Source organism: Meles meles, chromosome 5 (assembly GCF_922984935.1).
Source record: "Meles meles chromosome 5, mMelMel3.1 paternal haplotype, whole genome shotgun sequence".
NCBI classification, from domain to species: domain Eukaryota; kingdom Metazoa; phylum Chordata; class Mammalia; order Carnivora; family Mustelidae; genus Meles; species Meles meles.
Window position 1 is genome coordinate 147,658,805 of NC_060070.1, and position 12,900 is coordinate 147,671,704.

The 12,900-nt window shown below is 40.8% G+C and overlaps 1 long non-coding RNA gene across 2 annotated transcripts in view; it reads left to right on the plus strand.

The window, feature by feature from the left end:
* Positions 1-12,900, plus strand: part of LOC123941897 — a 224,789-nt gene that overhangs the window by 14,038 nt on the left and 197,851 nt on the right. The gene's annotated exons all lie outside the window — the stretch shown is intronic.

Sequence of the window (12,900 nt, forward strand, 5' to 3'; positions counted from 1 at the left end):
CAGAAATATTTGTATTCATATGAAATTCGCTCCCTATGTAACATATTTCAGAAATTTTAACAAATCAATCACACAATCAAAGGTCATATGTTTGTAGCTGATTCAGACCTGGAAATGAATACAGATGTCAAAGCACTGAGCATATTGGATGTTTACACATGAATAAGCAAGATGGCAGAAATTGTTTTCCAGATTTTTTTTTTTTTTTTTGCCTTTGCATGTTTTTGGTAATTCTTCAAGTTGCAATTTTCATAGAATATGTTGTCATATTTTTGTTAGCTTGTGGTGAGCATGTATGTAATTCCATAGTTCTATCATTACGTCGTAGTATATAATTACATGGGGATATGTAAATGCTCCCCCTGCACAAAAGAGGAAAAATGGGCCTGGGTTTTAATTTCCCTTACTGACACAACTCACTACTATTTGGTATTGGGGGATAACTGTACTTTTTAAAATTAAAACGAACAGTTATAATTACATTGTAAGCAAGGACCCTAGTATTTTAGGGCACCTATTTGGATTTCAGAATTTGGAAGAAATGGAATTCCGACACATTTATGGTACTTTTCCCCTTCACCCCATTTTACATGTGAATGCTCTAATCACTCTTTAGCTAACAAAGGAAACCTTGGATTGTTCTCATAAAATGTTCACGTGACAGGACACCTACACTCCAACTGGAAAAATCGTGACCTACCTCTGGAGGGAGGCTCCCTGTAATTCTTCCAAGATTATCGGAAAATGTCACATATATGGAGGATGTTTAAATGAAGTTTAACACATTTTATTTTTAAATGCTGTGTACGTGTGTGTGTGCGTGCGCGTGCATGTGTATGTGTGTGTTTGGACAGCTGCTGTTCCTCCAGAGAGGAAGCGTTCATAGTCTCCTGAGACTGTTGAGATACGACGTCACCAGGGATAAGTGGACAAAAAGTGAACATGGATGGCTCCCATGACTTCCATATTGATACATACGCTACATTTTGGTCTTTCCTTTTGTGATGAAGATTTGTTGAGACAGGGGATGGCTGGGTGGCTCAGGTGGTTAAGTGTCTGCCTTCGGCTTGGGTTGTGGCCCTGGAGTCCTGGGATCGAGTCCTACTTTGGGTTCTTTGCTCAGTGGGGAGCCTGCTTCTCCCTCTTCCTGTTCTACCTGCACTTCTCATGGTTCTACTTTCTGTCTCTGACAAATAAATGAAATAAAATATAAAATTAAAATCTTTAAAAGATAATTGAGACAGGATTGGGGCACCTGGGTGGCTCAGGTCATGATCTCAGGGTCATGAGATGGAGCCCTGCATCAGGCTCTGCGTGAGGCATGGAACCTGCTTAGGATTCTCTCTCTCCCTCTGCATCCCCACTGGGGCTCTCTCACTCTCTAAAATTTAAAAAAAAGGAAAAAAAGGAAAAAAAAGGTTTATTGACAGGTATTTTGTACTAAGTAATTTCTCACATCCCAATGTATAATGAAACTTCTACCTGTAAAATTATTGTAAAATTCCAGCGACCATTTGAGGTATGAAAAAAATTGGTTTAGAAAACATAAGAGCACCAGGATACTTAAAATCCTATATTGCTAAATTTGTTCAGTTGTATTATAATTACATTTATCTGTCTCGACTGCTGTGTTCTGGTTTAAGAGCAGGGACAGTTTTTATTTTTATTTTTATTTAAAAAAAATTTTTTTTGGTTGTAATACTAATCATAAATACTAAATTTATGTAATACTAAAAAAGACTTGTAAAGTCTTTTTTAAAAATTTGTGTGTAATTGACAAACATTACATTAGCTTCAGGTGTACAGCATTGTGATTTCACAACTCTATGCAGATGCTGTGTTCACCAGAAGAGTTCACTTCCATCTGTCACCATACAACACTACTATGATACATTGCCTGTATTCCCTGTGCTGTAACTTTTATCCCAGTGGCTTATTCATTTTATAACTGGCAGCCTATATCTGCCACTCCTTTTCACCCCTTTTGCCCATACTTTGACTCCCACCTCTTCCTCCCCTCTAGCAACCGTTAGTTCTCTATAGGTCTTTTTCTTCTTTTTGTTGATTCAATTTTTAGATTCCAAACACAAGCGAAGTCATATGGTGTTTGTCTTTCTCCTCCTTGGTCACTAAACGTAATACTATGTAGCTCCACCCATGTTGTTGCAAATGGCAGGGTCTCATTCTTTTTTTATGGCTGTGTAATATCCCATTGTGTGTATATGTGTGTGCGTGTACACGTGTGCACGTGTATATATACATATATATCACAACTTTCTTATCCTTGCATCTATTTTTTAAAAGATTTATTTATTTATGATAGAAGGAGAGAGAGCACAAGCAGAGGGAGCTGGCGAGGGAGAAGCAGACTCCCCACTGAGCAGGAAGCCTGATGTAGGGCTTGATCCCGGGACCCTGAGATCATGACCTGGGCCGAAGGCAGGGGCTTAACCCTCTGAGCCACCCATATGCCCCTCTCCTTTCATCTAATGATGGATGCCTACTTTGTTTCCGTATCTTGGCTATTGTAAATAATGCTGCGATGAATGTAGGAATGCACATATCTTTTTTAATTAGAGTTTTTGTTTGTTTGTTTGGGTCAGTACCAAGTAGCGTAATCACTGAATCATATGGCATTTCTATTAATATTTTATGTAAGCTCTATACTGTTTTCCACAGTGGCTGCACTAATTTACATTCTCAAATGGGTTCTTTTTTTTCCACATTCTCACCAGCACTTGTTATTTCTTGTCATTTTGATTTTAACCATTCTGGCAGGTGTGAGGCAGTATCTCTCTGTCGTTTGATTTGTATTTCTGTGATGATGAGGGATGTGGAGCATCTTTTCATGTGTTTATTGGCCATCTGCAAATCATCTTTGGAAAAATTTTCTCTGTCCAGTTTTTAATTAGATTGCTTGTTTTTTTGTTTCTTTTTCTTCGTTTTGGTTACGTAAGTTCTTTATTACAATCATATTTTTAGATTTCCAATCCCTAGTGTAGTGTTTGTTATATCTGGAAGTATTCAACCAATGCTAGCTGAACAAGTAAGTTAATAACTTAGTCGTATTTCTCTCTTTTGCAATCTTCAAGGTCATGTGTTTTGTTTTTTTTTTTCTTTTCATAGGTAAGTAGCAAGAATTCACGTTCATGTTTTCCCTCCTGGAGTTGACTGCTGTTATCAAGGAACTTCTGTATCAGTAGTAAAAAGAACACTAGAGTTATAGTAATTTTGGCATCACTGCTTACATGCTGCATCTCACTGGGAAAATTATCTTCCCCAAGCTTCCACGTCTTCATCTGTGAAATGGGTTAATTACAGCTATTCTTTATGGTTGTTACTTCAGTTGCCTTTATTCAAGAAACCCTTGAAATCTCTCATATTCTTAAATGGCTTACTTATTTAATAAGGATAAATTTTTGAAATATTTAATGATACTTTTAAGAGGTTCCCTATAAATCTTGTCGCCTTACAGCTGCTGCAGTCATGGAATCAATGGCCTTTCTTGCTTTAGGAGTAGAGCAGATACAGCCTAGACGGTGGAACAGTTGTGTCATTGTGCTCTTGTCGGAGGAGTTCTTACATAAGCCAGGGTTTGCTGGAAATGGTAAAGCTTCCATTAACACATTGAGGGGAAAGTCTGAAGGCCTGAGACGAAAGCTTATAAAAGTGAGACCCAACCACACAGGAAGGGGAGGCCCCCTACAGTGGTGCAACTTGATGCTTGGTGAGATTTGGGGGGATGGGAGCCTGGGCAAGAGGACTTAAAAAGAAGACAGGGATGTTGAGGAAGGAAATGAGAACAAAGGAAACTGTCTCCCTTCCCCTCTGGAACCCTGGGAAAGTCCTCCTGGGGATTTCTAACCCCTGCCTCTGCCACCAGCATGGGCCGTACAGTAGAAAAGTGCCCTATTGGAAAGATGACACTCTATTCCCCTCTTATCTGGGTGACTCATATCTGGGGCAGAGATGGAGACCTGAGCTTATAAGTCAGTATGAGCTCAATTGAGAGGTGTCCCAGAGCAAGGGGGTTCTGTGGCAGATAGTGCAATGTGCCCCCTCCACCCAGGGTCCCCACAGTGGACACAGCCAGATCGAGAGAAGCATCCCAGAGGCTTCAGAAACAGACATACCGATGGGAGAGACCCAAACCCAAAGACCAGGCCAAGTAGCTCCGCCCTCCTCAGGACTGGGCAGCCCGCCCAGGAAGGGCAGTGATCACAGTTGACACTCCACTCTGCCACCACAGTCTTACTTAAAATTCTTCTTAAGGAGATGCCAATAATTCAGGAGAGGGGGCAAGAGAGAAAAAAGAGAAAAAAAAAAAAAAGAAAGACTAAAAACATACTCCACAATGACTATTTTCTGAGGATCCCGAGTTATACCAAATGAATCAGTTTGAAGTTTTTGTTTCATTCTCCTGGTTTGGCCACTAAGTGGGAATGGAGACTTCTGGGCAAGATGAGGTCAGTTCTGTGATGGGAAAACATTTGATTTGCAAAATTGGGTTTTGTACCTCTGGGTCATAATGAGTAAATTTCAAATCAACCCCATTAGTCTGCCTTCCTCTTTGTTTATAACATATGTATGTATCATGGTCTCATTTATAATTTATGTCTTTGTAACCTTCGGTGATGTAGGGAATGTTTTCCCATACACCTTCTCATCTGTTTCTCACCATAACATGGTGAGGTAATGTCAGTATTACTCTGCTTCAGCTCATGTGAAGAAATGGAGCATTTGTCTTGGAGTTGAGAGCTGATGAGAGAGAAAAGAACCAAAACAGGTGACCATTCAGGGCTGCTTTCTGTGCTGAAGAATCCCTACAAATGCTGTTCCTCTGGGTCACATTTCGTTTCTAGAACCCTAGTCTCTGCAATGGTATGGTTATTGTTAGGATCTCTTACGCACCTTTATTATTTTTTTTTTTTATTTAAAGAAATATTGCTGCAAAGCTTTATCAGGAAGTATTTGAAATGAAAATACTCACTTGTTACTTGCATGCAACTCAGTCTTTTGATTTGGTGGTGGTCAAAATTTTGCTAGAATAGTCTGTGTGATAGTTTATGAGTACATCTAGGCAAAACAAAACACAGGCTATGGAAAACTCATTCTGATCATTTCTTATCCCGGGAGAAAAGCAGGGAACAATGAAAGTGAGTCAATATTTTATAAATTCAAGGTCAAAATTCTATGTCAATGTCAATAGTGTATGAGCTCCAAAGGATTTGTGTCACTATTAAATTAGAAATGATCCACTCTTATTTGATGTATAGTAGATTTAGCCATATAATGGACAGAAACAAACAATACAAAGGATAGAGAGCAAACTTATTTTGTAAGATAATTGGAAATCTCTTATGAGCTTCAATACAAAGTAATAGAGACTACCGTTTCTTTGACTATTCATTCATCTTTAGTATCAGTGAATTCAGGGCTTATATTCTTGGCCTTGACCTAGAACCCTGAAGCACAACATGCCTTTGCCCTGATTCACAGGACCACTTCAGGAATTCAAGTCTGTTTTACATATCTATAACCCAGGTCTTAGGCAGTTGGATGCTATTAAAATTGGGAGGGAGACTGTAGTTTGATGTTCCAGGATTTCTTGCTTTTATATACGTTCGCATCTTGTACGTCAACCTTTCACTGTAAACTTTTTATTCTCAACATTCAGTCCATTTGGGTTTGTTGAGCTGTCGTTCATGATTGTAGAAAGAGATCTGTTGGGTTTTCTTCAAGGATATTGGTCATTGCGGATATATTTTTACCTCGTCAGGTTTATGGAAATCCCAGTTTGTGTGTTTCTCTGAGAGAGATACACCAGTGAATGTTTTTCTCCTCATTCAGGAGTTTTTATTTTCCATCAGAGTTGAGTGGGCCTTGCAGAACCTTCTCCAATCACACAACTTACCCTTTAAGCAGTTTCTTTTAGGGTGTTAAGAGAGAGTGTTGGTCCTTTTTGTATAATTTTTGTTTTGTCAGATCAGATTTGCCATTAGAGTAGTTGTAAATTCACATCTTAAATTCCTTGGGAATTCTTTTTGTATTCATATTGTAGAATCTTCACACTAAGCAGAATTTTCCAGTCCATGTCTCCTGATTACCACTGACACACAACCTGAGATGAGCAAACCCATGTTTTTGTGCCCACAGTGGTGAGCCTCTTTGTCACTCACTGTATCTCCATCATTATCTGACATAGTGGACAACATATTACAAAATGCTCAAGTTAAATAAGTCTCCTTTTCCATCCCTTTACGAAAATGACAATACAACACATATGTAATTTAAAATGACTTTCTTGGAGGGGGGCGCCTGGGGGGCTCAAGTAGGTTGTGCCTCTGACTTTTGATTTCTTTTTTCTTTTTTTTTTTTTTTTTAAAGATTTTATTTATTTATTTGACAGAGAGAGAGATCACAGGTAGGCAGAGAGGCAGGCAGAGAGAGAGGAGGAAGCAGGCTCCCTGCGGAGCAGAGAGCCCGATGCGGGGCTCGATCCCAGGACTCTGAGATCATGACCTGAGCCGAAGGCAGCGGCTTAATCCACTGAGCCACCCAGGCGCCCCTGACTTTTGATTTCTGCTCAGTGCACGACCTCAGGGTCCTGGGGTTGAGTCCAGTATTGGGCTCTGGGCTTAACTGGGAGTCAGCTAGAGATTCTTTTCTTCCTCTCCCTCTGGCCCTCCCCTGCCCGCTTACTCTCTCAAATAAATAAATCTTTTTAAAAAAATGACTTGTTAGGATATTTTTGGCTAGATTGCGAGGACATTTCTGATAATAAGCCCATTTAATTGTCAAAGTTTTCCATACTATTAACTCAGTGTCCTTAATATCCACGGTGCCTTGTTTCTACTTATCATGGTTTCATTGTGTAACATGTAAATGAACAATATTCCTATCTGTTTTTTAAAAAATTGAAAAAAAAATCCCTCCATTTGATTTATATAGATTTATGGTGTTGTCAGTCCAGGAGTGTAATTCTAGGACTTGGGTGGGAGCTGGGGCAACACCGTGTGAGTGTCCTTAAAGCATCGTGAAAGACAACGCAACGGGACACGTGGTGATGCTGTGTTTACGAGGAACTATTCTTGCCTTTATTGTTCGATGAGCATTTCTTTTTCTTTTTTTTATCTGTTATGTAGTTTACTTGCCATTATTTTCTGCTTGGTTCTTCCATTTCTACTTAGCCCTTCCAGTGTTATCTTTTCTGTCCTCTTCCCTTTTTTGATAAAAATCGTATTAACTGGAACGTATATAAATAGCTCTGAGCTATTCAAGTAGGGTAGGACAGAGAATTTGCCAGACCTCAGATATTTCCACATCTGGATCTAGAACATAGCACTCATTGATAGGAGTTCTCTCACTCATGTCTATTTGCAAGTGCTGTGTACACATTTCAGCACATTTTGGCAAAAGCTGTGTCCTCTGATGAGGAAGTGACTGTCCTTTTCTTGTGTCATTTCCCAGCCCTGAAGTCTTGTTTATACCAAGCTTCTTTGTTAAGGATTCGACATAAAGGTCTTTGATACTCTGGAGCCCATCCCTGACTCATTATTAGCCGACATTTTTTGTCTGGCTGGCAATGTTTCCAGAGTGGTAAGGTCAGCCTCATACAATATTACACAACCTTCCCCATTCCTTGTGCGTCAGTGAGAATCAAATGACTCTTACCAGTGAAAAACAAAATCTTGCAGTAGGGTAGAAAGATGACTGATCTGTGAACAAAGCAAACCAATGTTCAGAATTGGAGGATTCTTTCTTGTTTATTGTGCATCTAACTGGTTTTCTGTTAAACCGCTTTCTCTTGCTAAAGTACCCTTTAAAATTTGTCTTCCCTGTAGGTAATCAGTATCTGTAATTTGTGATTTTTCTCCTTAATGAGGTTTTGGAACATTTGATAGTAACTCGGGTCAACAGAGTAAAGTGAGGAGGGCCCTGAGTCAGCAGACCTTCCCTCTAGGTGCCCATTAAAAGGTTCCTTAACTTCTCCTAGTCTCTGACCTCATCTGTACAATGGAAAAGAATCATATCTACCTCACAGTTCTTGCATAATTTAATGTGTATAAAATAACTTTGTCAACTGCAAAAACCTATTCATATGAAACAGGCCACTATGCTTTTAAGAGCTGGAAGGGTTTGCTATTATCATTTGAGAGGAGGTCAGCGTCTTGGAACCTTCTAGAAATTGTAGCATAATGTTGTTGAAGGGGCGATTTGATAACTATTGGCTTAAACTAGTGGGATTCTCAGTAGCTCAGTTGCTGCGTTTTTCTTATTACCTTGCTTCTGTGAGGCTATCATGCTGTATTGGAAAACATTCTTCTCTTAACCATGAAATTAAAAATGGAAGTGGGCTTGAGTTCTCTGATAGTCCTTCAGTGACTTGTGAGCAATGTAGTTTGAGTAATGTGCTCCTTCCAACTGTTTTAGCTCTGTCCCAGTCCCCTTTCCTCAGTTCTTTCTTCATTGCTTGGAAAGAAACAATGGGGAGTTTCCTTCGACTTTTCCTGCCTGGTGTTTGATGGACACACACAATTTTTTTTTTTTTTTTTTTTTTTTTTAAGGAGCCTGTTTTTAATTCAGAGAGAAAATGTAATCTGTATTTTAAACCTCGCAGTGGATACACCAATTAAGGAACCTACAAGTAAAGTTGAACTTTGGAGCCGCAGCGATTGTTGGGCACCAGAGTCTGTCTCCTGAAAGTTTTCCATTATAATCTCCTTTGGCAAAGCTGAAATTGTCCCCTTGGGATAACTTGCCTTGCCAAATCTTCATCCCTAATTCTGAACTGATTCCAAGCCAGACTCTTACCTGAAAAGCGTGTCACGTTGTTTCTTATCTAATCCCTTCACCTCCAGGATTCAGCCTGTGAGCATTGCAAGAGCCAGAAACTGTTTGGAGAAGAGCACCTTTTTCGAAATTACAGTCATTAAGGAATAATGCCATATGGGCTCAAGAGGTGGGAAAGATGTTGCATGGCTTCTTGCTCATTAAGATCGAAATATTTATATGAGCAGCAATAATAACAGTATATTTTAGAGTCTGCGTGGTATGAAATCGAGCCCTGATGCAATTAGATAATATTGACAGCCCTGTTGTAATTATGTAAATGGCACTGAGTTGAGCTTTCCATTTCTGTTCCGTTCCGTGTGCCCGTGTGCGAAGGGCGCTAGGCAGTATGTACCAGGCAGGAACGCTCCGCTAGTTATGTATCTGACACAGTAGCCTGAAGCTTATGTTCCCCTGAGTTATTTTTTCATCTAAATTAAGCAATTCCAGTGGGTTGCACAGAAGGGACATGCGGCTATAGGTTTATTCGGAGTAATGCTTGGCGAGAAAACATCCATAAGAGAACCCTGCCAACCCAGTGGGTCCATTTGGAATTTTTCCATCTCGGAATTGTGTGTTTGGATCCCACTTGACTGATACCAAAGCTTTTTTTGTTTTGTTTTGTTACCTTTCGAATGGATCATTTTCAATTGTGCTCCGTAGGGATGGTTTCTACATCCACCTGCCTATCAGTCTTTCCATCTCCATGCAGAAGTATTTGATTAGTGTATTTAAAGTAATAAAGATGTCAACAGTAGTGACACCTTGATTGATGCTAATTATAAGCCTTTAATGGTTCCTCCTCTTTGGCCACTCTCCTTGCAGGTTGTGATTTTTATGGTTCAAATAGTGCCCTGCCGTCCAAAGGCTTCATCATAAATTCTGGTCTCTCTTTCTCTAATGATTCTGCATGCAGGGCTATAATCCCAGGAACATACATTATCTTTGTTCGTTAAAAGCAAGGAGTGACTTTCATGGGGTGATTAATGCATTTAGAAGGAGTTTGAACCATCCTTGGTGGGATCCCGGCAAAGGTTATGATGATAATTCTTGCCGGGCGTTAGAATTAGCCGCCGTGGTACGGAGGCCGTCGGAGCGTCATGGAAGATTCTCCCGCAGGCCCCGTTCAGTTCAGCGTGTTAATGTTGTGAATGCGACTCGAGCTGCAGTGGGAAGAAGATGCTGTCAGTGTGTGGTTGTCACACCAGTGAGCGGGAAAGCAAAGGAAATGATCGGAGGGTCTTCCCTTCTCTAGAACACACAGTCTTGTTAAACAGATTCGGGGTCACTCAGTTTGAAATATCTGTTGATTCAAATGTCTTTTCCACTGGGGTCTTTTCAGGCTGAATTTTTACAGTGCTAATGGATGTTTAGTTGGATCTCTTCTCTCTCAAGCCCGCAGATAGTTTTAAATAAAAGAAAATGAGCCCAGCCCTGTATACGGTTACAAGACTTTCCAGGTATGGACAACTTGCTTAGGGAAATCTGTGCCCATATAGGTCACGTGATAATACTTCTCTGAACTGCCCTGTCTTTTTGAAGAGAAGCTGCATGTAAATTAAAGGAATGCTTTCCTATTTTTTTTAAAGATTTATTTATTTATTTATTCGACAGATCACAAGTAGGCAGAGAGGCAGGCAGAGAGAGAGGAGGAAGCAGGCTCCCTGCTGAGCAGAGAGCCCGATGCGGGGCTCCATCCCAGGACCCTGGGATCGTGACCTGAGCCGAAGGCAGAAGCTTTAACCCACTGAGCCACCCAGGCACCCTTGCTTTACTATTTTGTAACAGCAGTTTGCACCCACATCCATGACAACACGTAACTCCTTGCATATAGTAGGCCTTTTAAAATCATGTTTTAGGGGGCGCCTGGGTGGATCAGTCATTAAGCATCTGCCTTCAGCTCATGAGGGTCCTGGGATCGAGCCCTGTATGGGGCTCCCTGCTTGGTGGGAAGCTTGCTTCTCCGTCCCCCACCCCCCCACCCCCCCGCTTGTGTTCTCTCTCTCGTTGTGTCTCTCTCTGTCAAATAAATAAATAAAATCTTAAAAAAAATAAAATAAATTTGTGTTTTAGCGCTATTAACGAAGGTACCAGGAACTTTAAGCAAGGTTGCTTTAGAACTAACCATATTTGCCTGTGGTCTCCTGTTCGATTTTACTGTTGTCTGTGCTCAGAAATGAAGGGAGATGGAACTGCATTCTACCCCAGTCCCAAATGTGAGAAGTGTTCATTCCTCTCTGCTGTCTAATTTTACATTCAGCTCCGGTGATAACCTGCTCTGATATTCTCCACCAGCTCTATCCTCTCCACACAAAACTGTTCATTAATTTCTAGTAAGGAGAAAATACTTAAAAAAAATTTTTTTTGAACCCATACTCATTTTCAGAGAAGGAAATACCAGACTGCATTATAGGACGATAATTATTCCCCACGTGGTACCAGCTTATGGAAAGAAACCACAGACCTCAGAGGCCAACCCTGAGAGAGTCATCTTCTTGCAATAACATGTATTTAACATTTCTAGAGGTGGCTACAGTTATCGTTTGGGATGATAATAAGATCGACCTAGTGTATTTCTTTGGGTAGATGATTGAGAACATACGCCAAGCTGTGGAGTGTTTTTCTAGAAGGACCCTCTTTTGCAAGCAATGTTTTGGAGAATGTTTAATATCTCCTTGGTGTTTTTACAATGATGACTTACTGTGAAGTCTTTTTATCTTGCCATTGTCTAGTTCAAGGTGGTTGAAATGTTCATTTTCCTATGGCCTGGTGCCGTCTGTTAGAGGATGACAGTCATCCAGTGAGCCAATGTAGATCTCTTTACCGGAGTGAAAACATGGAAGAGAGGCACACAGTCTGTCCTCTTGCATGGGGAACCTTGGCTTCCAGAGCTTGGCTTAGACGTTGCAAATATGGGCAGGCATAAGGGGGTGCTAGGCAGCATGGGATGGACGCAGAAGGCCAGAATTAATTGGACGAGGGAGAAATTCCTGATCAGGGAGATGCCTAGCCTGGGAGCCCAAAGGAGAACTAAAGCTGACCTTCACGGTGATGAAGCCCGTGCGAGGTCACCACATGGCCCAGTCTGTCCACTCCCTTCCACGGTGGTAGCATCCCACTTATCATCAATGGTGAGTTTCATCAGAATAACCAGAGAGAGAGACTCCTGTGGGCACCGAGAATTGGTAGGAGCTGAGGAGATCGGGGCCCTAGAATTCTATTGTGTGGGATTCTGCAAACGGAAATGCAGACTTTATGATCAGTGGCCGTGTTCGCTGCTTTGCTTGGCCTCTCACATGTGATTATTTCCTTTTGTAGTTCTGATAAATTAACATCGCCTCTCGTACTCAACAGGAGTATTTTTTTAAGTTGTTGTTGTTGTGTTTTTTAAAGCCCCAGGGCTCCTGTTTAAAAATGCAGGTTAATTCTCAGAGGCTTTCAAAAGCATTTCTGCATCATGCTACTAATTAAGATAAGGTTATCATTTTAAGTTATACCAGGAATGCAATTAGAGCTTCTAGTGAGAACTGTAGCAATCAATTTTATACAAATGATTCAGACCTGGTAAGGTAGAATACAGTTTTAATAGGACAAGTGAACATACTGTGATTTATGAGATACAATGCGAATTTAAATGACACCTGAACACAGCATCTCTAACCCATCATAAGCCCAAGTCCCTGGGAATCCGGCTCAACAGCCTTTGATCAGAAGGGATTTAATAATACGCCTTCCATTCCCTGTTGTTCACTGGCCGCTGCTTTGGATTGGAGAGGGATTGTTGTTTTCAAATGCGAATTGTGTTAGACGTGAGGATGTCATTCCACGACAGAGTGCGGATTACCTAGTCCTCTCATTTATCTGGACTGCTGCGTGCTGCTGAGAAGTCGGCTTGGTCCTGCTCGCTTTTTTTATTTTTTTCTTTTGTGTGTCTGCAGCTCCAGGTGACCAACTGACAACGTAATTAGCTAATTTTTCTGTGTTGTCCGTCTCTGCTGAAGAATATTGGGTGCTGGAGAAGAACACCGCCTGTCTTATCTGCCAGCTGTCTCTGATGACTTATTCATT